The sequence below is a fragment of the Loxodonta africana genome, chromosome 8 (assembly GCF_030014295.1).
Source record: "Loxodonta africana isolate mLoxAfr1 chromosome 8, mLoxAfr1.hap2, whole genome shotgun sequence".
NCBI lineage: Eukaryota > Metazoa > Chordata > Mammalia > Proboscidea > Elephantidae > Loxodonta > Loxodonta africana.
Window position 1 is genome coordinate 12,331,945 of NC_087349.1, and position 26,146 is coordinate 12,358,090.

The 26,146-nt window shown below is 45.0% G+C and overlaps 1 protein-coding gene across 2 annotated transcripts in view; it reads left to right on the plus strand.

The window, feature by feature from the left end:
- The first annotated feature begins 1,045 nt into the window (after positions 1-1,045).
- PTN (pleiotrophin) overlaps positions 1,046-26,146 on the plus strand; it is a 136,909-nt gene continuing 111,808 nt past the window's right edge. For both annotated transcript variants that reach the window (XM_064290371.1, XM_064290370.1), the window contains exon 1: positions 1,046-1,149. The gene's annotated coding sequence lies outside the window, so the exon portion shown is untranslated. The remainder of the gene's footprint in view (positions 1,150-26,146) is intronic.

Sequence of the window (26,146 nt, forward strand, 5' to 3'; positions counted from 1 at the left end):
CTGCCTTTTTTATATTTTGAGGTAAATTTGTCTTACACTTCTTAATCATTTTGCACACTGCTTTTGTCTCCTCCATCTCATAAATATTCATCTATGTGTGACAGAAACACACCCTAGCATCTTTCCTAGAGTGAGTGAAAAGGCAATTCCAGAAAGCCACGAAGCCCAGTCTCCGAGTTTTACAAACCCCGCAGTTGCAACTACATTGCGGAGTCCTCTAAAGTCTTGGGTGTCAAACGCATGTCGCTAAATAGGTCACTAAAAGCACTACAGAAGCCCCAAATGGAAAGAGACCCCCAAGGGAAGTGGCACTTAATTGGGAACTTTCAGACGTCTGTCCCTCTCCGTGACAAGTGCAGAAGCGTACTTTGCGCATGTGTGACATTCGTGTGGGATGAGACGACAGCTTAGTAACCTGGGCTGGTGGAGGAGGGAGCTGAGGGTGGGGAGAGATGGGAGGCTGGGATGAGGACTGTTCGTTTTCACCTCCAACGGCATCTTTGGAAAAATTATCTGGGGTCAAAACTGTAGCTTGAGATGCCGTCCCCTGTCCAGTTAAGATCTCCTCCCGGGTAAATTGGGACGTGCACATGCGCTCGTGTAAGGAAGGGAAGACAAATTAAGTTTGGGAAGACATCTGGTGTGCAGTCTCTTGGCTAAAAAAAAAAAATTAGAAAAAACCCCCAAGATGCATGAAGTTTGGGAAAGACATCGCGTGTTCAGTCTCTGCTAAAAAAAAAAAAAAAAAAAAGACAAAGCCGGATTCCATCTCAGGGCCTCTCGCTCCGAGTGCGCGCGCGTGCTCCCGCGGGGGCCCTGCCCCGGAGGCTCCTGCGGGAACGAGCGCCCCAATCAGCGCGCGGCCCCCGCCCCCGCGCCCGCCCCCGGCTCCGCGCCTCCGCTCCTTCCCGCCCCGCGTCCCCGAGCGCCCGCAGCCTCGGTCCCCGCTTTCCAGCCCGCAGCCTGCCCGGCGGTCCCCGAGCAGAGGCGCGCGCCCAGGTGCGGAGAGAGCGAGAAGGGGACGCGCGGGGAGGCCACCGCGAGGAGGGCGCGCGGCGGAGCGGCAGCAGAGAGCACCTGGGCTCCGAGCGGACTCCGCGCCGTCGTCACCAAGGCAGCTCCGCGCTCCGGTGACCTTTGAAACTCCGAGTAAGTGCAGGGCCGGCGCGCCGCGCCCAGGTGTCTCCATCGGGTCCCCGGCGCCGGGCGCCACCTGACTAGGTGCACCCGAGCGTGGCGCGGGCGTGGGAGAGGGGCTGCCTGGGGTCTTTCTGGAGCGTACTGGGGGAGTCCGTGCGGGGAGTTCGGATGCACAGACCTGAGGGGAGAGAAGACAGCTTTTGTTGTAGGGGAATACACGGAGGCGGCGTCCCCGCCTGCCGCTGGAGGCCACGCCGGGCGGGCTGGAGGGATGGCCGGCTCTTTGTGAAACCTGGGGCGGTTGGAGGTGTGTCTGAGGCTGGGCGGAGGAGAGGAGAAGCCGGGCTCAGCCAGCAGGGCTCCGTTTTCTAATTCCTTTTTTGGCCTCTCTGATGGCCCCAGGGGTTGCCAGTTGATGGCTCTTGGCGGGTTTCTAGGTGAGGTGGGACGGGGGAGGGGGGGCTTCTTGCTTCCACCCGTGGCAGCTGACGCTCCTTGCTCTGCTCGCCCTCCCAGGCAGGTGCTAGAATTGGTTAACTTAAAAGTTGCAAAGAGATCCCCGAATCCCATCTCTCATTTGAAAGCCGATCTTAATAACTGCCTTGTACAAGCGCTTTAACTTTTTATTCCACCCACGTGGAGCTAAAATCCAAAAAAAAAAAAAAAAAAACCGGTTGCCGTCGAGTAGGACTCATAGCGACCCTACAGGACAGAGTAGAACTGCCCCATAGAGTTTCCAAGGAGGTCTTATGGATTCGAACTACTGAGCTTTGGGTTAGCAGCCATAGCGCTTAACCACTAGGCCACCAGGGTTCCCCACGTGGAACTAGGAGATCTTTATTACTAATTTGCCAGATACTTACAGTTTCTGTCTATATATAGGAGTGGAAGGTATTCAGTTCCTTCCCTAGTTAATACACAGAACATAAAACTTCCTTTCTCCTTCACACGCACACATACACACACACACACTCTTGTCTTAACACACACACAGTCTGTACATAGATTCTATTGTTCACCTCCCTCTTAACAGCTGCTTTCTAAGTTGGGGGGTACCTTGAGAAAATAGGCGTGGAGGAGGGAGCGAAAGGGGAAAATGACCAAAGTGAGGGAATACCAGAGTGCTAGTCTTGTAACTTATAGCTACTCTGCCCTATAGGGTCGCTATGAGTCGGTATCGACTCGAGGGTACTGGGTTTTTATGGGTTAGTCTTATAGCAGAGCCCTGGTGGCACAGTGGTTAAGCGTTCGGCTGCTAACCAAAGGGTCGGCAGTTCCAATCCACCAGCCGCTCCTTGGAAACCCTATAAGGTCGCTGTGAGTCGGAATGCACTCCACGGCAGCAGGTTTGGGTTTGTTTTCGCTTAGTCTTCCAGCTACTAGCATCTCTCATCTGAAAGGTTCTCTCGGCAATTCACATTAACAGCTTGAGAAAAGGTGGGTGGGGTGTGTGTGTGTCTGTCCCCATCCGTCCGTCTGTCCCGGAGAGATTCAGGAACTGCCGAGGAGAGCTTTTAAGCTAATAAACATGGGGAAAGCAATTCCGTGATCCCAGCCAAACATGGAATTGATGAAACAGGAGAACCCGCTTTTGCCCCTGGTCATCAAAAAAAAAAAAGGATGAAAATTCATATTGAGTTATGAGTTGATACTGATTTTGATAGAAATGTGAAGCGGTGATGGGAGGGAAACAAAAGGAAAGAGCCTCCTGGCCTAGAGCTGAAAGCTTTTATTTCCGTCTTCGGTCTGTGCCTATTTAAGAAAAGTATACATTTTAAAGCCCACATTGTTACACACGTTTGTAGTTAAACTCAGAGGAACATGGAGCCCACATGATCTTTTTTTCCCCTGCCTTGGGCATACTTTTTGTCTCCCTGTAGCAACATCTATACTTTCACATTTAAATTAGAGGACGACATAGTTTGTAACTTTATTAAGAAGAAGAAAAATCAAACCAAATCAGGACAAAAGCCAACTAGTGCTGTTCTTCTGGGAACGTTTGGTCTCTAAGTTCTCTAGTTGTAGTTTAAACCTTTGGAAAGCTACACTTGCCCTCCGCTGCTGCTCACAGACCACTCTAGAATGTTCTTTCTCATTTAGTGAAAGGCCTGTATGTGGAATACCCTTCTGAAGCCTTACATAACCACGTGGTTTGCTGTGTTCCTGCTGTTTGCCTGTGGTTACAAATGTGGTCTAGTTTAGAAGCTAGATCTGTAGAAGAAATGAAACCACTATTATTGTGTGAGTGTTTATTAACTGACTTTAAAATGAGGTATTATAGAGATGAGGCTAGTGCAAATTCTGTGGCTTCTTAGATCTCTCCATGCGACTTGGGTTACTAACTTATTGAAAGTTGACATGTTCTTTATGTGGTCCTCACATTTAACAACATGTCAGCAGTACTCATGTAATTTTTTTTTTTTAAATGGGGTATTTTTACTCCATAACACCAATCGCTTGGTTGAGTTTTCACAAAACCTGATCATTGGAAATAACCTGTAAGAAATAAGGTCTCCGAATATTTTGATCCCTTTCATAAAAAAAAAAAAAAAAAAATCTTAGAAATTAAATATGTTAAAATGCTTTTCCTCTTTGATGGGGCTGTTGTCTTCTCATTTAACTGACATTCTCGCGTGAATTCACAAAGTATTCCTATTTTTGATGTTCTGTTCCTCATCAAATTTTTCCTAGAAAACTGAACGTAGCTGGTTTGTTCAAAATGGTGTAATAAGTTAACAGTCCTTTGAGGGTCGCAATTCAGAATATAAATTCCAGGTCTCTATACATTTGTTGATAGGTGCCATCTAGTGGACCTAGTGACCCCATATGACAAAGTAGAACTGCCCTATAGGGTTTTCTAGGCTTCTTTAAGGGAGCAGATGGCCAGGTCTTTTCTCTTGTGGAGCAGCTGCGTGGGTTTGAACCACTGACCTTTCGGTTAGCAGCGGAGTGCTTAACCCTTGTGTTAAACATTGCCTGGCCAGGCCTTCTTTGTACACACTTATGCCCCTTGCTTCTTAAAATGGTGGCATGGTGTTAAATCGCCTTTGACTTCTCTCCTGAAGGTAGTGTCCACACTGAGACCAGCCTGGGTGAACGAAGACAAATGGGCTCTACTTCTGGATGGCCAGAGAGCAAACACAAAACCAAACAAAAAACCAAACCCGAACAAACCCATTGCCCTCAAGCCTATTCCGACTTACAGCAACCCTGTAGGACAGAGTAGAACCGCCTCATACAGCTTTGGCGGTGATGCCTGGGGTCGGGGTGGGGGAGGGCTCCTCTTTAAGGGTGAGGATAATTTCTCCCCAGGCTGCTGCTTTAGGGAGTAATCAGAGGCACTTCGAGCTTTGGTTTCCTGTTGGCCCAAGGCCACATTGTTGCCCTGGGGTAAAATAATATTCACAAATGGACCTTCTTTTCTTTGGAGCCTGACCTGCTTTTTCCCATCCAGAATCAATTGGCTTGAAGGGGATTCGGCCCATGGCCTCGCTTTTGAAAGTTGCTCTCCATTCTTGATGTTTATGACCAATTCAAGCTCGCACCCGCCGGGTCATTTTTACATCCACTTAATGCCAGTCTTGTATGTGGCATGGTTTCCACGGTGTCATTACAGTCTTAACCAGGTCGTATAATGTAGCAAGCTTTTTTTTTCCTGCAAACCAAAAGGTCCGCAGTTCAAATCTATCAGCTGCTCCTTGGAAACCCTATAGGGCAGTTCTACTCTGTCCTGTAGGGTTGCTGTGAGTAGGAATCAACTCGAAGGCAACGGTTTTTGATTTATTTAGTACATAATAAATAGAAGTTAAAGATTCTGTGGTTTAAAAGGGTAGCTGTAACAAAACAGTATCAAAGAGCATTATTACTATGCTAATTTTTTAATATTGAGGGTTCGATTATATAGAGCACATTCATCACAAATGCCTATTTAAGGACTAGGCAAGGAATACAGTGAATAGGTCGTGCTTCAGATAATTTTAGAAATACTTCTTAATTTCTTCTACTGGGCGCCACTTGTTGAGCCATTTCTTCACATTGGGTTTAAAGTGACATTTCAAGATTAAAAGATAATTGAAATGAGTTTCCTAAAAACAGAATTCTTAAAGATTCCTAAACTTCATAAAACAAACAACAAACAAAAAATCATATATAGTAAAAAAAAAAAAAGAAAAGAAAAAGAAAAATTCTTTGTGGAATTATATTAGTCTTGAAAGAAGCGAGTCGTTGTAATTGACGCTTGGGCTCCTAATCCTAAGAACTGCTCTTAATAAGCACCAAAACATCATTTCAAAACGCTGATAGCACGCTGCGCCTCCAACCTTTTACTCCTTCTTCCAACTTTTGCACTTACCTATTTCCCTGTCCTCTGGCTCTTATTTCTTAATTAATCCTTTTATTAATCCATTTGCCAGCATTTCCCATCCAACAATTCTTTCCCCATCCAACAAATCCCCATGGGCTTTTGTGCAGTTCTTTCCCTGTAGATGGGATGGTCTGTCTGTATCCGTTTATGTACACACGTATCAGAAATGTTTGCCCGTATCTTGGAATGCATGGGTGGTTGGATCTGGCTAGCTGAAATTTTGGCATTTGTCTGACATAGTCTACTCAAACCTGTTTTTAGGGCCAAGGCACTCTTGATCGAGTGTACTAGATTTTTCCTTTTTTGACCCAGACCCTGTCTAAGGGCAACTGACGCTTTCATCACCGCAGGAAATGTTCACGTCATTCTTCTCTCAGTGACTCAATTTGAATGTAGGGTGCAACCGGGGTTGTTCATGTCCATCACACCCCCCAGGTCCTACCCCAACAATACAGTTTTTCTAGCTGCTATGGCCAGTCTGTGGAACAACAATTACTGTATATCTCCAGATGTCAAGTGCTGGGTTGGACACCATAGCATATTTCAGGACTACATAGCATATTTCAGGAATATCTCTAGTGGCTGAATGGTTTTTTTTTTTAAATAATTTTTATTGTGCTTTAAGTGAAAGTTTACAAATCAAGTCAGTCTCTCACACAAAAACCCATATACACCTTGCTACACACTCCCAATTACTCTCCCCCTATTGAGACGGCCCGCTCCCTCCCTCCACTCTCTCTTTTTGTGTCCTTTTCGCCAGCTTCTAACCCCCTCCACCCTCTCATCTCTACTCCAGGCAGGTGATGCCAACATAGTCTTAAGTGTCCACCTGATCCAAGAAGCTCACTCCTCACCAGCATCCCTGTCCAACCCATTGTCCAGTCCAATCCATGTCTGAAGAGTTGGCTTCGGGAATGGTTCTTGTTCTGGGGCAACAGAAGGTCTGGGGCCCATGACCACCGGGGTCGTTCCAGTCTCAGTCAGACCATTAAGTCTGGTATTATGAGAATTTGGGATCTGCATCCCACTGCTCTCGTGCTCCCTCAGGAGTTCTCTGTTGTGTTCCCTGTCATCGGTTGTAGCCGGGCACCATCTAGCTCTTCTGGTTTCAGGATGATGTAGTCGCTGGTTCATGTGGCCCTTTCTGTCTCTTGGGCTCGTAATCACCTTGTGTCCTTGGTGTTCTTCGTTCTCTTTGATCCAGGTGGGTTGAGACCAAATGATGCATCTTAGATGGCTGCTTGCTAGCGTTTAAGACCCCAGACGCCACTCTTCAAAGTGGGATGCAGTGGCTGATAGTTTTATAGTTTCAAACACTTTGCATTTGGTAGGTGGTACTAACTTGGGAATCCTTTATTCCAATATTCATTTAAAACAGATTCCAAACAATTAAAGCCCATTCTACCTCATCCAAATCTAAAAAGTCGCAGGTCACTTTGTCAAAATGACTAAGAATTCTGTTTTTAGGAAACTCATTGTTTTCTTTCTTTTTTAGTTTGAAATACCACTTTAAACCCACTGGGAAGAAATGGCTCAAAAAGTAAAGCCCAGTAGAAGAAATTAAAATGTATGTCTCAAATTATTTGAAGCAGGACCTATTCACTGCATCCCTGATGAATGTGATCTGCATAATCAAACCCACAATATTAGCGTAGCTATAACCACCTTTGATACTGCATCTTTACAGCTACCCTTTTAAACCACAGATTCTTTAACTTCTATTTTACACTAAACAGGAAAAAACAACAAAAAACTAGCTTGCTATGTTTTATGATCTAGAAAGACTATAATGACACCATGGAAACCATGCCACATACAAGACTGGCCTGAAGTAGACGGAAAAATGACCCAGTGGGTGCAAGCTTGAACTGGCCATGAACGTCAAGAATAGAGAACAGCTTTCAAAAGGGAGGCCATGGCCCAAATTCCCTTCAGGCCAATTGATTCTGGATGGGAAAAAGCAGGTCTGGTTCAGAAGAAAAGGAGGTCCAAGTCTAACTCCAATTTTCGTTTGGAAAACTCCCAAATCTCTCCATTATCTCTACTGAGCTCTGGTCTCACATTTTTTAATTACTTTGGGAATGAATTCTGAAGGGAATGATTCAAGCACAATCCTATTTGGGAAGAAGACTGAAGTAAAGGACTTACTGTTATTCATTCTTATCTCTAACATACTCCTACTGCTGTTGACACCCCCCTGTTATATGTAAGCAAACCCTGGTGGCACACTGGTTAAGAGTTCAGCTGCTAACCGTCCACAGTTAGTGACTTGAGGGCACCTGACAACTATATGTCAGGTAGTGTGAGGGGGTACTGAGATACATAAACATGCCTTCAAGCATCTTGTGACCTACCCAATAAAAAAATGTGAGTAATACCATTAAAACAGACAATACTTCAGTTCAAGCTAGAGTAAGATAGGTACAGATGAGATTTTTGTCCTAAGCTGTTCCAGCAACAAAGAGATCACATATTTTAAGAGAAAGGGGAGGGGAGTCACAAAAAGCTCAAAGTTTATTTCAAAAGCATCATGGTTCTTTGCTGCCCTAATGTGGTTTGTTCTGGAAATGAGACTGAATTCTCATTTCTTTCATGTTTTCATTTCATGTTTGCCACATGATAGAGCAGAAAAAAATATTGGAAGTTACACTGGAATTCAGCCTGGGTTAACTTAGCACACATGTAATTGTAAAGGCATGACACCCCAGTCTAGATGTTCTTCTCAGGAAAATGTGTACTAGACATGAGACCACTGCTCTCTAATAAAAATAGACTTGGTAGGACGGGTGGAGAAAGCCAATCCTCCAACCCCTGCTGTGGAATATGGGTGAAAGGATAAATGGCTCAGAGATTGAAGGCGCCCAGGGAGGGTTTTCAGAGGTACATCCTCTGTCTATGTCTCCTTTCTTCTAAGCCTCTATAGCACCTCTTTCCACTTCTCCATGTCCTCATTTCTCAGCAGTGGTGACACGGGAACAGCCCATCTCTTAGCTCCTGTCTTCCTCACCATCAACACCAGCTCCACCCCACCCAAATCACACCTACCTTGAAGGTGGGGCTCTCTCTTGTTCTCAAGAACCTGGAATATCTAGCATAGAACCCTTGAAGATGCCCAGTGGCTGCTGAGGGAGTGAACAAATAAATGACCTTGAACACCACTCTCTCTGCCCCCTCATGACCCAATCATCTTGACTATCTGTTTTCTATGCCTAATCCTGGTGGCACAGTGATTAACAGCTACAGCTGCTAACCAAAAAAGGTCAGCAGTTCGAATCCACCAAGTGCTCCTTGGAAACCCTATGGGGCAGTTCTACTCTGTCCTGTAAGGTCACTGTGAGTCAGTATCTACTCAGCCGCAATGGGTTTGTTTTTTTTTTGGTAATCCCTTACCCCACTAAACATTGTTGTTGCTGTTAGGTCGATACTGATGCACAGAGACCCTGTGCACAGCAGAATGAAACGCTGCCCAGTCCAGTGCCATCCTCACAATTGTTGCTATGTTTGGGCCCATTGTTGCAACCTCTGTGTCAATCCATCTGGTAGAGGGTCTTCCTCTATTTGCTGACCCTCTACTTTACCAAGCATGATGTGCTTCTCCAGGGACTGGTCCCTCCTGATAACATGTCCAAGGTATGTGAGACTAACTCTCATCATCCTCACTTATAAGGAGCATTCTGGCTATATTTGTTCCAAGACAGATTTGTTCATACTCCTGGCAGTCCATGGTATATTCAATATTCTTCGCCAACCCCATAATTTAAAGGCATCAATTCTTGTTTGGTCTTCCTTATTCATTGTCCAGCTTTCGCATGCATATGAGATAACTGAAAATACCATGGTAATTGAAAATAGCCAGACAAACTTTAGTCCTCAAAGTGACATCTTTGCTTTCTAACACTTTAAAGAAGTCTTTTGCAGCATATTTGCCTGGTGCAATACATCCTCTGATTTCCTGACTGCTGCTTCAATGGGCGTTGATAGTGAATCCAAGTAAAATGAAATCCTTGACAACTTCAGTCTTTCCTCCGTTTATCAAGATGTTGCTCATTGGTCCAGTTGTGAGGATTTTTGTTTTCTTTATGTTGAGGTGCAATCTATACTGAAGGCTGTGGTCTTTGATCTTCATCAGTAAGTGCCTCAAATCCTCTTCACTTTCAGCAAGCAAGGTTGTGTCATCTGCATAATGCAGGTTGTTTATGAGTCTTCCTACAATTCTGATGCCACATTCTTCTTCACATAGTTCAGCGGTAAACATTACCGGGTACCAGCTTCTTGTTTATACCCAAGCACCTCCCTTCTCAATCTCGAACCTCTAGAAGAAGCCTCTTCATCTCTCTGCTCTTCATTTTCTATATTTCTAAGATCATACAGCCCTGCTAATTTTCTAGAATGTCTTCCTAATCCACCTTCCTGGTCATCCTCCACCTTATTCATACCTTGCATGGTCTCTGACTGCTGCTACCTCAATAGTGGAGAGAGAACCTTACTTTTCATTCTAAATATAGATTCAAGATGCCTTTCTTGTGAAAAGAAACACACAGAATATGTGATTATGCTCAAGGCCTGGGCATTTGACACATAAGTTCCCCAAATCAGACTGCTAGGCGTTGGTCTTTCCTAGAGAGTCTAGGATAGCCTTTTGTACATGGGGGACTCTTACCCCAGGGCGGGGACCAGCTTCTGTAGCCACATTGTTGCTGCGGTTGGTCATGCCTATAACCAAGTCCTCTTCGGCCCCTCCTGTTACCATGGAGGCTCAGATCAAAGGAGAGAGTCAAGGATTGGAGTCAGGAGCCAGCATTTCATCACAGTTCTGCCTGTTGTTCATTATGGGATGCTGACTGTGTCCCCAGATATCCAGGATCCAGGTGGTTCAGCTGCAAAATGGAGAAGGTGATGATGATGACTTTTGCCTTCTTCACGAGTTGGTAGTAAATTGTGATGATGCAACGTTTATAACCTGCAAGCTGTTGAACATCAGCTACTACTAATAAAGGCAGTGGGGCCCTGCTGGTGCAGTGGTTAAGAGTTCAGCTTGTGAACCAAAAGGTCTGCAGTTCAAATCCACCAGCTGCTCCTTGGAAACCTTATGGAGGCAGCTCTCTTCTGTCCTACAGCAGGGCAAGTTTTGTCCCCTAATTCTGCTGCTGTCATTGTCATTTTCTCAGGACCCCCGGAGATTGCCTAAGATGCCAGGAGGTAAGTTCCACCTGGTAAGATGAGTGGGAGGAAAGACATGTGACAGGTGTGAAGAAAAGAATATAGTAAAAAAAGAAATCAGATGACAGTCCTAAGTAAGGTTAAACCAAAATGGTTTTGATTTTTTTTGCTAAATATTATGCCTTAGAGCTTTCTCAGGGGTCTTAAAGGATACATAACACATTTCTAATGGACTATTCTTACTAAGGAAACCCTGGCGGCACAGTGGATAAGAGCTATGGCTGCTAACCAAAAGGTTGGCAGTTCAAATCCACCAGGCCCTCCCTGGAAACTGTATGGGGCAGTTGTATTCTGTCCTGTAGGGTTGCTGAGTCAGAATCAACTTGATAGCAACAGGTTTTTTTTTTTTTTTATTCTTACTAAGTGTATTGTTGTTAGGTGCCATCGGGTTGGTTCTGAGGCATAGAGTCAGTTCCGACTCATAGTGACTCTCTGTGCAACAAAATGAAATGCTGCCCAGTCCTGTACCATCCTCACAATGTTTGTTATGCTTGAGCCCATTGTTGCAGCCACTGTGTCACTTCATCTTGTTGAAGGTCTTCCCGGATCTGTAGATTTGGCAAACACAGCAGAGCTTCTCACATTCTGATGTGCGCACAGATCACCGGGGGTCTTGTTGAAATGCAGATTCTGATTAGGCCTCCTACCTAATTAGGTAGACAAGCTCCCAGGAGATAGCAGTGCTGCTGGTCTGGGGCACGACTTTGAGTAGCAACAGATCTAGTCAATTCAACAAACCTGAGAGACAGAAGAGGGCTCAGAACCCTCCAATCATGATTTCTGCAGCTGAACAAAGATTATGAGGGTCATTGCCAAAAACACGTTTTGTTACAGGCCAAAGCTGCTCATGTTTATATCTTCATGTCCAAGTGATATTTATACCGTTTGGTTATTTAAGGAAGACATTTGCACACACCACCTGATTTCCTGTAGACTTGATGGAAGCCTCCGGAAGAGTAATGAATGAGCTCCTGCCAGGGTGTCCTCTTGAGCAGTCCTTCTGCTTGAGTCTTTCCCATGAGGGTGTGGATGATCCAGATGTTGCCATCTAATCGCCTTGAAAGCTAGTGAAGAAGTGTTTATGCAACTTTATTCTTAATATGGTAACAATATAATTTAGTATGTACCTATTCTCTTCTTTAGAGTTTTAATGTGTATGACTCCATTTGATTGTCCAGGTTCATACTAATTAATGGAAGTAGAGCAAGACTCACCAAAGACAATTGGGCTGCTTAGACATGAAGCCAGGGCTGTCTCAACGTCCAGATTTAACCAACAAAGAACATATACCTTGGGAACAATCTCAGGCAGCAGAGAATATCTACACTCCGACTAAACCAAGTGGAGACCACATAGAACTTTCAAACCGTGTTTTCATAATGGCCTTCCTTATTTACCGACAATGTGGCCTTTTCTGGACCTTTTCACAGAATTACTGCTTCCAGTAGCAGGCTCTTCTCTGAAGTTCTACCATCTCGTGCCTTCATTTGTGAGTGTAAGAAGGTATCAGGGTTTGGTGTCCCACTGAGCATCCATAACTGACCAGATGGGGTGGGCAGATAAACCAGGAGTTGGATTTCTGCCTTAAAAAAACACCCAGTTGTTTATAGTCCTGTCTAATCTTTGAAGAGTAGGCTTCAGGGATGGTTTCAGTTCTGAGTTAACTGGGCAGCTCCTGCCCAGAGGTAGGATGAGAAGGCAGAAAGGGACAGGAACTGGTTGAGTGGTCACAAGAAACCAGAGTGGAAAGGGGGAGTGTGCTGTCATATTATAGAGATTGCAACTAATGTCACATAACACTATGTATATACATTTTTGTATGAGAAATGAACTGTAAACTTTGACCGAAAGCACAATAAAAACAAACAAAAAACACCCAGTGGCTTTGGATGACCTGACTCAAGGCTCCATTTAGTTCTTCAGAGAAACAGTACAAAAAACATTGCCTTCTGTGTACAGCTCATTTCTTCAGAAGTGGTCCAAGGAGGTCCGATGAGGAAGCCTGAGGAAGGAAAGCAGGTAGCTTAGGAAATGATCGTTAACCGGTGTAGGTACCTACATCTTGATGCAGTAAATCAACACCTTTCTCCCTACCCTCTTTTCTCTTGCCCAGTTACCTTTTAGTATTGAATTTCATGTGTCTGGTGATTTGTGTTATACAGAACGTCAAACATAGCTCAGTACGTGTCAGACCTATGAAATGGTTGATTAATTTTAGCCTTGTGAAAAATAATGAAAACTTGTTCTCATTGTTACCTTTGTCATTAGGAAAACATTAATACATGTCGGAAGACATGCAGTTTTTGTCCTTGTTTGAAGAAATACACGTTCATGGTACAAGGTATTCAAATTTTACAAAATTATAATGAAGGAAAAAAAATTCACTTAGAATCCCCCTCAAAATAGACACCACTGTTATGATTCTGATGTATTTGTAGAGTTTTTTAATATAATTAAAAAAATTTTGTAGACATAATTGCATATTCTGTTTTTTAGCAACGTTATAACTGACACCGATGGAAGCTAGACACACATTAACAAGTCATTTGTTTCTACCAAATGGGCCAATTAAGACAAGAATTTATTTAGCAGGCTGGGGTGAATTGAAGGCGCCCAGGTGGCACACTGGCTAAGTGCTTGGTTGCTAACTAAAAGGTTTGCAGTTCAAAACCACTTAGTGGCTCCTTGGCAGAAAGACCTGGCAATCTGCTCTTGTAAAGATGGTTGTTATTGTTGTTAGGTGCCATCCAGTTTGTTCTGACTCATAGCAACCCCATGTGCAACAGAATGAAACACTGCCCAGTCCTGCGCCATCCTCACAATCATTGTCATGCTTGAGCCCATTGTTTTGCAGCCACTGTGCCAATCCATCTCATTGAAGGTCTTCCTCTTTTTCCCTGACCCTCTGCTTTACCAAGCATGATGTCCTTCTCCAGGGACTGGTCCCTCCTGACAACATGTCCAAAGTATGTGAGACGTAGTCTCGCCATTCTCGCTTCTAAGGAACATTCTGGTTGTACTTCTTCCAAGACAGATTTGTTCATTCTTTTGGCAGTCCATGGTATATTCAGTGTTCTTCACCAACACCGCAATTCAAAGGTGTCAATTCTTCTTCAGTCTTCCTTATTCATTGTCCAGCTTTCACATGCATATGAAGCAATTAAAACACCATCTTGGGTCAGGCGCACCTTAGTCTTCAAGGTGACGTCTTTGCTTTTTAACACATTAGAGAGGTCTTTTGCAGCAGATTTGCCCAATGCAATGAGTCTTTTGAATTCTTGACTGCTGCTTCCATGGGTGTTGATTGTGGATCCAAGTAAAATGAAATCCTTGGCGACTTCAATCTTTTCTTCCTGAAGATTATAGCCTAGAAAATCCTCTGGAGTCGTTCTACTCTGTCACATGGGGTTGCTGAGTTGAAATCAACTCAACGGCACACGGCAACAACAACAATGGGTAAATTTTAGTCATAGAAAATGCTCAGTAAATTAATGGTATGGTGTGGTGTTAAAAAAGCTGCAAAGAAAAAAATGCAAACAAACAAGAAAACAATCCCATGAAGCAAAACAAACAAACAAAATCTTTATCTCAACAAAGGATGTAGCTGTTTAGATGGGATCAAACATAACCCTGTGGAATTTAGTGTGTGTCGATTCAAAGTCAAGCTGAGTAAACACCATCTTTTATTCTTACCCTTGAGGACCTTCCAGATACATATATCCAGGGAGAAAAGCCTCCCCATGGAGCCACAGCTGCCTCGTTCTGCCCAGGTCCCTTCTCACCCCTATTGCTGGTCCCAGGAGCCTGGGAACCTCAGAGCTGCTCTGGGGCCCAGGGAAGGGGGTCTGTTGCTCGGTGGGTGGGTGAACTGGTTCCTTTGATGCTTGTCCCTCCAGGGTTGGCACCCTTTGGGGAGTTCTTTCTTTGTTATTATTTGGAATGACTAGTACAATTGGCTCCAGTTTAAAGTGAACCAGGTCAATTTGGGTTTGACAACCGCATTCCTGATGGTCGAGGAGGGTGAGAGTCAGACTCTTTTCTTGTCTCTGCCAACATTGGGCTTCCCAACAAAGCCAGCCTGAAATGATCACTAGCCTTTTTAAGTGGCGGTTTTGGTCTAATGGTTGGGGATCACTGGGCTTGCTTTCTGTCATGTGATAGCTGGGATTCAAAGATGCTCTTCGAGGCTGGTTTGGAGAAGCAGATCAAAAGCACTTCAGCAGTAATAAGTGGGTAGATGTAGATTTCTACCAGTTTCTCTCTAAATGGGTCCACATTTCCTAAAGTAGGCTCACTCTGTGAGCTTCTAATGTCTCACCCAGGGTTGTTCTTTGTGACCCTCTGAGAGGTTGAAATGGGAGCCATTAACTTCAAAGACAGCAGAACCAAGAAAAGAAAGAAATGGACTTGAATGTAGGCCTGAGGAAAAACACCCAAGAATTCCACAGACAGAAGTCCCATGCTTGGAGAGGGGCATCAGACCCCACAGAACATTCTCTAAGGCAGTGATGAGCTTTCCCCTCCCGTGGGTGACTGACTACTGGGCAAATACCATGGGGTCCTTGGGGACTGGCTGGCTGGGGGTGCCGTCAGGAGTTTCTCCAGGGCGGATTTGTCTTGTGGGCTTTCCGAATCTCCCGGGCTCCAGATGCCTATTGGCGTAATAATCTTGTGAGCCCAGCCAGTCCTGTCCCTTCCTTGTTCGTCTCAGAAGGAGTGTGTGAAGACAAAGCAAAGTCAGCTGTTCCAGTGAAGAGTTCATACTTCAAATGGGACCTGAGCAATCTTGGACACAGGGCTCCAAGTTGGATAACCTGGTCCCTGGAGCCACCTCTTCTGATGGGCCGCCCACCCCCATACCCACTGTTTCCACTATGTGCTCTGCATTCTCAGTGGGGATCCTGAAGGGGAGGAGACCAAGAGGCTGCTCTCATGGGCTGGGGTACAGCAGGGCTCTTTAGCCCAGGGCTCAGCGGTGCACCTGGAAGCTACTCCCTGAGGGGGACGAATTCTGTCTCAACTGTCCTTCACCAGCCATGATGGGCAGTGTTAAATATCCTGCTTAAATCGAGAAGAAGCTGAGGCTTGGGTTTTTCCTATTAAAAAGTCCAATTTTATTTTGAAGAACAAACCGGTTTTTCCTGTCATCCTTCCATCACAAATCCATCCCATCCTCATCTGATTTCCAGGTCCGTCCCAGGATAGAGCTAGGTTTATATCATCCCTTAGAGCTTGGGCACTGACAATTGAAAACCAGTATAGAATAGAAGGTGGGACTCCCCTTGCCCATATTAATGTTTCCTCAGTGAGAAAGATCAGTATTCTAGGATGTCTTGACTCATTCAAAATGACATGGGATTGCTTACCTCTTGGTGGCATTTGAGCAAAATCACACATTGGCCCTTGAGAACGTGCAGATATCTGTATGTGTTACGCCTCATGAAGCTGCAATGGGATCTGGCATCCTCTAAACCTACAGGGAGGCCAGGAACCTCTGAACAGGAAGAGATGAGGCCAGTTAGTAAGTCCAGTTCTTCCAGAGGGTGGAAATGGAGAGACTATGGCACTGTGGCTGACCAAAGAAGTATGGCTTTTACTGATGGTAAGAAGGCATACCCTATAAGGACAATTACGGGAAGTTGAAGATATACGCTAGAAAGCCTAAGAAATAGAAATACTGACTGGTGTTTTCTGCAGCAAAGCTGAAGATTTTATAACGTATCCCTCAAGATAGCATCTGACTATCATTACTTCCATTTGGGTTGTCCATGGGAAAATACTCAATTGCTAAGTCATCTTGGATTGTGGGTCTTTTACATTTAAAGGAAATCGCTGTAAGCATTGTGAATTTCCCTTGAAACCGTATTGTTTCTGCCATAGTGCTAGCTGACTGTGTCCAGTTCCTCTGACTTTACCGTTGTCTAATACAGCAACGTTCACAGCATAGGCATTCAGTCCATGTTTGTTGTTGAATAGAATCGAATAACCTTTACCTGGTTTCTGCCACTCCGCCAACCTGGCCTTCTGCCAACCCCAGCGATTAATGTTACATAGCTGCTCTTAGCCCAAAACTGTGACATGAGTAATTGTTTTCTTTGGCATCTCCAGCTTTTCCTCTCTGCTCCGTCCTTTGTACTCAGAGGGTATTTCTGTTACGGATATTCAGGTCCACAGAACCCAGCCTCCTGCTACTGTGTGGAGACCTCTGGTATCCAGGCTTCATGCTGGCCACTGGCATCCCTACCGTTCCTAGCTGCACTCTGTGGACCCACGTCAATAAGTCAACGTTGAGAACCTACCAGCTCCTCTGAGGCAGATTTCCAAGGCCAGGAAGGAGCCTTTGTCTCTCATCACTAGCTAGTCCTGGGAGCCGAAGACCTTATTATATTCTTTTCTTATTAACTTCTCTCCTATTCCTTCTGAACACGCCTGGCACAGTTCACCAAAATTAATAATGATAGCAAATATTTACTGAGCGCTTTCTATATGGTGGCACAGTACTAACAGCTTTACATTCGATAGTGAGTTAAATGCTCCCGACAACCCTATGGGGCATACACTATTTTTCTTCCCATTTAAATATGAGGGAACTGAGTCTCAGAATGTTTAAGTAACTTGCCCAAGGTCACTGTAAATAATACTCAGATGGGGATTGTAGCCCAAATAGACCCAACCACAAAACTTTTAAACATCCATCTCTTCCACTTCTTTGTTCTGTGACGAGGGCTTGGTGAATATTTGAAGATAGTTTGGTTCAGTTTCCTCCCTTTGCCTTAGCCAGTGTCCAAGAATATGCTCTTGTACTTATCTGTAATTTATTTCTACCTTATGGCGACCATTCGGATACACTCTTTGAGACAAAGAGCCCTGGTGTTAGACTAGACCTTTTTGATTGGGTATAAGTGTATACTGTTTTCTTCTTCATTTTTTTCTCAAGCCTCAGTTTCCCTGGCCTAGTGTCTCAACTTGCCTCTTCTGAGGGAGGGGCTGGGGGTTGTAGGTAGGAGGGTGTCTAGGAGATGCTCTGTCTTTCCTTCCACCTGACTGAATTGTTGGGATTGCTGTGTTCCAGCTTCGGGGGAGGCCACAGTGCTCTGTTTGTTTGTAGTTGAGAGTCTCTGGCTTTGATTAGCAGCTAGCTCCAGTGCAGCTGAGCATACAATAGGGGCCAAAGGGTGAGAAAGAGATCCTCCTACATTTTTCCATTAGAAAGTGGCCACTGTGGTGCTTGGACACCCAGCAGAGGGGTAGTGAGGGACAGAGGCTGGGAAAGGCCTGCTGTATGTAACGAGGTTGCTCTTGTCCATAATATGCTGGGCCTCTCTTTAGATGTCTTCTGTGTCTCAGGTTTGAGACTGGTGGTGATGTGGTTTGCTGTGGGGCATAGAGAGTGTCTTAGTCATCTAGTGCTGCTATAACAGAAATGCCACAACTGGATGGCTTTAACAAAGAGAAATTTATTTTCTCACAGTCCAGTAGGTCAGCAGAAAAGAGGAAGACCCTCAACAAGGTAGGTTGACACAGTGGCTGCAACAATGGGCTCAAGTATAACAATGACTGCAAGCATAGCACAGGACCAGGCAGTGTTTCTTTCTGTTGTGCATAGGGTCATTATGAGTTGGAACTGACTCAACGGCACCTAACAACAACAACAACAACAAAGTAGGCTACAAGTCCAAACTCAGGGCATCAGCTCCAAGGGAATGCTTTCTTTCTCTGTCAGCTCTGGAGGAAGGTCCTCCTGATCAACCTTCCCCTGGGCAAGGAGCTTTACAGGCGCAGGGACCCCGGGTCCAACGGATGTGCCCTGCTCCCGCTGCTGTCTTGGTGGTGTGAGGTCCCCTGTCTGTTCACTTCCCTTTCCTTTTATCTCTTGAGAGAGAAAAGGTGGTGCAGGCCACACCCCAGGGAAACCCCATTCACGTTGGATCAGGAATGTGACCTGAGTAAGGGTATTACATCTCACCCTAATCCTCTTTAACATAACCTAATCTTGCCTCATTAACCATAGGCAGACATTAGGATTTATAACACATAAGAAAATCACACCAGATGACAAAATGGTGGACAGTCACACAATACTGGGAATCCTGGTCTAGCCAAATTAATGTATATTTTGGGGCGACACAATTCAGTCCATGACAGAGAACATGAGGGAGTCCCATGTGTCCAAGCACCAGGGCAAACGCGGGAACAACGACACGCCTATCTTAGAGGGCTAGTCATCTGGTGAAAAAGGTTGCTAATAGGAGAGGCAAGAAATAACTATAATTCTGTTGATAAAACACGGAAGTAGAGATTTTTCTTCCATGTCATAGACAGTCAGTGATGTTTTGCCCAAACTGATAATAGAATTTGCATTACTTCTCATGAAATTAAGTCTTATATCCATTTTTAGCACCCTTCTCATCATCTGGTTGCTGAATGACAATGACAAGTAAAAAAACCAAAAACCAAACCCACTGCCGTTGAGTATTCCAACTAGTGACTCTACAGGACGGAGTAGGACGGCCCCATAGGGTTTCTAAGGAGTGCCTGGTGGATTCGAACTGTTGACCTTCTGGTTAGCAGCTGTAGCTCCTAACCACCGCACCCCTGGAGTTTCCTTCCAAGGAAGGAACCTCTCGTACTTGCTTAGAGGAACGGCTAAGTTATCGAAGATTTCTTTGTTGTTAGTTGCCACAGAGTTGATTCCAACTCATGGCAACCCCACGTGTGCAGAGTGGAACTGCTCCAGGCGGTTTTCAAGGCTGTGATCCTGGGAAGCAGATCGGCACGCCTGTCTTCTGAGGTGCCTCTGGGTGGGTTCGAACCACCAACCCTTTGCCTAGTAGCCAAGCGCTTAACTGTTTGAAGCACTGTATTTGGGTCCTCACAAGGGGGAGAAAGCAGACCTACACTTAGAAAACCATATGATGTGGCGCATGATTCAGTGATAAAAAGGTGATGATTCAGTCAAGTTGTCCAGAGGAGGAGGACTTCAGGACCGGAGTGGGCAAAGGCAGGCTGTGTGGCGGGAGTAGTTTTTCTAGGACAGAGCAGCGGTGTGCTGGGCAGAAAGGCAGGGGTAAACATTCCAGGTGAGGGATGGAGATAAGGGAAGGACAAAGAGATGACCAAAAGCAAGACATGTTTGAGGGGCCAAGAGCAGACGGGCCTGACCCACGCAGAGTAAGTGGCAAGAGCGTGGAAGTTAGGGTTAGAAAGGCATGTTGGGGAATAATAGCAAGATCCTCAAAAGTGCAGGCTACACTGCTTGAATTTGAACTTGTTAGCTAGTACGGGATCATTGAAAGTGCTCTAAAAGCAGGGAAGAAAATAAAAGGAGGGTATAAGGAAGATGACTTTCAGAGAAGCAACACATTAGAGGTGGAGAGAATCTGTTAGGTTTAAAAAGGTAATCCTCTGTGTACCGCCCCTCCCCCCAAGCCCTTGATCTTTTCAGTTTCTGGAAATCCTGTTCTCGCTTCAGGGCTTTGCATAAATACCATCGCGTCCATGGAAATTGCCTTTATTCCCCCAGTTAAAATGAATCCTTACAGCTTTCTATGGTTTGTCTTTTATAGCTTGTTACTCATTAATTTAAAAATACGCAGTGGTCGCAACAGGCTACGCTCTGTGTTCAATACCAGGAATATATAGATACGAATATGACACGGTCCTTGTCCTCAAATCATACCATCTAGCTGGAGGGCAAGGATGGTGAGACTTTGGACATGAACTCACATACTTTGGACATGTTATCAGGAGGGATAAGTCCCTGGGGAAGGACATCGTGCTTGGTAAAGTAGAGGGTCAGTGAAAAAGAGGAAGACCTTCAACGAGATGGACTGACACAGTGGCTGCAACAGCGGGCTTAAGCATAACAACGATTGTGAGCGTGGCGCAGGACCAGGCAGTGGTTGATTCTTTTGTACATGGTGTCTCTGTGAGTCGGCACTGACTCCACAGCACCAACAACAACAGCAACCGTTGGAGGACAGGAACACAGACAGCCAATCAGCGCAGTGCCAATGCTGCCATGGAGATATGCATTTTTGAAAGCCTGTCAGAGGTGTACCTCATTCAGCTGAGGGTAGATTCAGGGACAGCTTCTGAAAGGGAGAAAGTGTCTCTTGACCTGTGTTTACAGACCAAAGAAGATAAAAAATGAAGTCTAAGTTCTAGGTAGAGGCAATCCAGTAGGCGCTTACAGAATTCTACGTCATAGAACAGTTCTTTTGAAAGGACAGTCTCTACCTACTTAACTACAGAGCTCTATACTTTGCACACTAACAAATGAATGAATGAATGAGTGAATGAATGAATGAGTTGTTGATGCTTTGGTGTAAGTAGGTCATTAGGAGGGATCCTTTCTGGGGGCATCAGGAGGGGAAATAAAAACTATCAGGAGTCTAGGCAGTCTAATGGACGGGAGGTGTATGAAGGCTGAGTAAAAAATGAGATATTGAAGTTGACTGACTAGAGAAAATACTAGTGCCATGGATAGGAAGGGGAGGTCTGGAGGAAGAGCTGATACAGAGAGAGAGGTGAGTGTCTCAGACCTGAAGGAATTGTGGAGAGATAGGCTTATCCTCAGAACGGAGCATAGGTCTCCCTGAATTTTGTGGGCACCTTCATGGTCTAGGGGAAACCATTTGCTGGGGATTAGCCTCAACAGGTAGTGCTTGATCTGTATTCCCAGGCTCATTATTGTACGTTCCTCCTCACACTCTTGCTAGAATGAGGTTAATGCCAGGTCAACAATTTGATTTCCTTGGCAATAATTTTTAGCACTTGGCTCCTTATTTTAAGAGTTCTTTAGGTGCATCAGCTTTCAAGAAAACGCGATGATTAGGCCAAGATATTTACATGCCCATGGAATGGTTTGAGGCCACATCTTCCAAAATAGGCTAGTTGGCCCACCGGCGCCATCTGTAATTTGAGTAACCGCAGACTCTATGCGCTCTAATTCTTCTACACGGAGCCGCCTGCTCTTGCTTTGAAGCTGCTCATTTTCCAATGCTCAGATGAATGATCTCTGCCAGTCACATCTGTAGTCATTACTTCTGCAGCCCGTGGTAACTGTAGTTACTCATGAAAGTCAACACCAAGACACAGTAAAAGCCAGATTGTTATGGCTCAATAAATATTGATTAAAATGTATGGAGAAAGCAAAGTGCTGGGCCCTCAAAGGGAAAAAAACCATCTCTTGTGTTCTTTGTCGAAAGGGCTCCTGGTCCTGAGAGGGTATATGGTAACTCGGTTGCTTCTTCGCGGTCCACGACCAGCAGCACGCCCTCTACACATCCTCCTGGGGTTGAAGACGCTGTCTTCCTTTCCAGTATATTCTTTATCCAGCTCCAGGGATCCTCCTTCACAGGGAGGGCAGAGTCAGGTGGTAACTCGGTTGCTTCTTCGCGGTCCACAGCCGGCAGCACACCCTCTACACACCCTCCTGGGGTTGAAGACGCTGTCTTCCTTTCCAGTATGTTCTTTATCCAGCTCCAGGGATCCTCCTTCACAGGGAGGGCAGAGTCAGGGTACATGGGTCATTTTCATTTCTCTTCCTTCAGCATTATTTTTTCAGCTTTGCTGAAAAGAAAAGTAGGCTCAGGAAGTCAGAATTGTCTGGTTTCCAGTCCCCAGTTCAGCTGTGAGTCAGGAGAAGCAGGAAGTGTCCTGGGGACAGTGACTGGACAAGATATTTTCTAAGAAAACCATTTAGCTCAGGACATAGATTATATTTAATAATGTTCCATGCCAGAGTTTGGTCAGCAAGTCCTGGTCCAAGTAATTTGGGGCCTGGGAGGCTGAAATCTTGGGATTTCACTCAAGTTTTGCCTCAAAGAGTTCCTTTGACTGATCAGTAAGCTTTTGCCAGGATGAGCCTATTAAAATACAATATAAGACTCTTTTTATCTGCAGAAGGGAGCCCTGGTGGTGCAGTGGTTAAGTGCTCTGCTGCTAACCAGAAGGTCGACTACTCAAACCACCAGCTGCTCCTTGGGAGAAGAGACCTGGCAGTCTCCTTTCGTAAAGATTTCAGCCTTGGAAACCCTGTGGGGCAGTTCTGCTATGTCCTATAGGGTCTGTATCGACAGCAACAGTTTTTTTTTTTTTGGTTATCTGCAGATGACCTGTTGTTGTTGTCAGGTGCCGTAAGCGCCCCTACGTACAACAGAACTAAACACTGCCTGGTCCTGCATCATCCTCAGTCGATAATGACCTAGTTGATAAAAATAATAATAATAAAATAAAGTCTTCTATAATAAAGTTTACAGCACACATCCATGCAACGTTTTAGCGTTCACAAATTTCTTTCATGTGTCTTATTTTATCCTCACAACAATTCCAGGACATCAGTTTTAATATTATATTCCTTTATCCAGGGACCCTGGGTGGAACAAAGGGTTAAGGCTGGACTGCTAGCTGAAAGGTTGGCAGTTTGAACCCACCCAGCAGCAACATGGAAGAACGGTCTGGCAAACTGCTTCTGTAAAGATTACAGCCCCCCCCCCCCGCCCAAAAGGTCCCTATGGAGCACAGTTCTATTCCATAACTCATGGGGTCGCCGTGAGTCCGGACTGACTTGAGGGCAACTGACAACAACCATCACCTGTTGTCCAGACGACAAAAAAGGAGCCGCTTCAAATAGAGGTGACGCCAAGAAGGAATAATGAGGGTTGCCTCATCCACCTTGTAGGATCTTTTTGGGTATTATCTGTCTTTGAAAGTGTTATGCAAATTAACCCAAAGAAAAGTTGCCATTCCGCTCTTTCCTGTGTATAGGTTCTATGGCTTAGAACATTGGTTTACAAAATTCTAGACCACCCTTTCTTACAAGAAGGGCTCTCGTGGCACAGTGGTTAAGCACTGGGCTGCTAACCAAAAAGTCGGCAGTTTGAATCCACTAGCCTCCTTGGAAACCGTATAGGGCAGTTCTACTCTGTCCTATAGGGTCGCTCTGCGTCGGAATCGACTGATGGCACATAACAACAATGTCTAAGGTCCCTTTAAGCTGTTTGATTCAGCACCCATGCTCTTGCCATATTTTGGTCTCCTAATGCTTTCTCTTCCTGTGTAATATCTTCAGGGGTGCAGAGAGGGGAGAGCGGGGGCACAGGGGGCATTCCCTCTCCCCACCAGCGCAAGGCCAAGGAGGGCGCTAAATGAGGCGTGGAGTGATATGGCACAGGGCCTGACTGTGAAAGGCGCCTGACTGAGGCAGCTGGACAAGAAGGGGGAAGGCTTTCTGCTGACCGGTTGACGCTATTCATCTTCAAATTGGGAGGGGCACAATTTAGAGGTTCTTCCTAGGCACTGTTCCCCTTGCAACGCCCCTGCGTATCTCTCTGATTGTGTTTAATCTGGCGGCTATCAAAATGTGGTTTGTGGAGCTGCCCAGGACCCTGTTAGGGGTGCATCTTCTCAGGTTCACCCGAAACTACTGCATCAGAACCTCGGGGGTGGGCCTAGCGACCTGTCATCTGTGCTTTGTAAACCCTCCAGGTGTCCGATGTATGGTGAAGTTTCAGAATCATTGGTTTGAGCAGCTCTGATCCTGGTTCGTAAAATGGTAAAATGTAACCACATAACTCTGCAACTACAGCATTTTTTTTTTTTAATATAATGCTTCTTTTTATTTTTATTTATTTAAATAATATTTTGTTTCAGTAAAGGTTACTCAGCAGTTTTGGTTCCCACTCAGCAATTTCTACACAAGCTGTTTGGTGACGTTGGTTTCAGTCTTCACCATATGTGAACGTGCTCATTATTTCCATTCTGGTTGTCCGGTTTCCCTTCATCTAGTTTCCCTGCCCCCTTGCATTCTCATCTTTGTTTTAAAGTAATTGTTGATCGTTTGGTGTCATATAGGTGATTTTTTAAAGGAGCTCGGTGCTTACAGGTGCTATTCATTGTCTTTTGAGCCAGTTTGCCATTTAACTACAAGGTGACCTGAGGTTAGTTTTGTTTCAAAGTTTGAAGAGCATCTCAGGGCAATAGTCTTGGGGAATTCTCTAGTCTCAACCAGTCCTGCAGGTCTGGTTTTTTGTTTGTTTTGTTTTTTCAAGGAATTTGATGTTCTGTTCCGCATTTTTCTCCCATTCCATCAGGGCCCATCTATTGTGGCTCAGATTAGAATAGTCAGTAGTGGTAGCCAGGCACCATCTAGGCAATTACGACATTTTGTTTTCCAAAATCTATGCCATGACTAAAGATCTTCTGCTGTCTATTTCTCAGGAAAAAATATTTATATTTTTTCATATATCTTCTCTTTTTTTTCAGCACATGAGTTCCAAGGCCTAAAACCCAATTTTCCACATCTCTAAAATAGCCTTTCGCATATATTCAGAGTGTTTGGAGGACATAGGAAAGTTTGACAGAGAAATGAAATTTTCTACTTCTGGACACATGACCCCTTGCATGGTTCCAGCAGGCTTAATTTTAGTTTCCACAGTTCAGTTAACTCACACCAGGCTCCCAACAAATTTTAGTGTGTTAGCTTTGAGTAATTGTGCCAGGTATTTTTCTAAGCCCTGAGTATGTTGTTGTTGGGTGCCATTGAGTTGATTTTGGTTCACGGTGACCCCATGTGACAAGAGTAGAACTGCCCTGGAGGGTTTTCTAAGCTGTAATCTTTACAGGAGCAGATCACCAGGTTTTTCTCCCATGGAGCTGCTGGGTAAATTCCAACTGCCAACCTTTTGGTTAGCAGCAGAGCAATTAACTGTTGTGCCACCAGGTGGGCATGAGTAAAGGCATTAGGTGACCTTTTAGGTGCTAAAATATAAAACTGTGAATGTATACCTTTACCTGTACCAAAAAAACCAAACCCGTGCCGTCAAGTCGATTTTGACCCATAGCGACCCTATAGGACAGTAGAACTGCCCCACAGGGTTTCCAAGGAGCAATTGGTGGATTCAAACTGCCGACTTCTGGTTAGCAGCCAAGCTCTTAACCACTGCACCACCAGGGCTGCTTATCTGTATCTATAAGTCAAGGTAAAAGTATTTGGTGAAAAACTCTTCTAAAGTGATCGAGAAATCCCGAACATTTGGTCGGAAGGATTCTACTCGTACAAGAAAACATTTCTGGTTCTTAGTCAAGCTGAGCAGGTATAAATCCTATCCTTAAGCCAGTTTGATAAATGGTATTAACCCTACAGTTTGGAGGAGAGAGAGGTGAGGGGAGCTTGCTTGCTTGTGGAGTGTGAGTGTGTTATATAACTCAGTATCACCTGGAGCTGGAAAACGAGGCTGGCGGTGGCAAGGGGGGCTAACACCTGTGGGTCCTTTCCTTAACTGTCCATTAGCCTGCCTGCTGTGGACGGGGCACCTCTGGACACCAAGTGCATCGCTGAATACTCATTATCCAGCCACGGTGCATAGCCTTCACCCCAAAGCTTGCTTTCTCATTTTGAGTCTGTGGAAAATAAAGCCA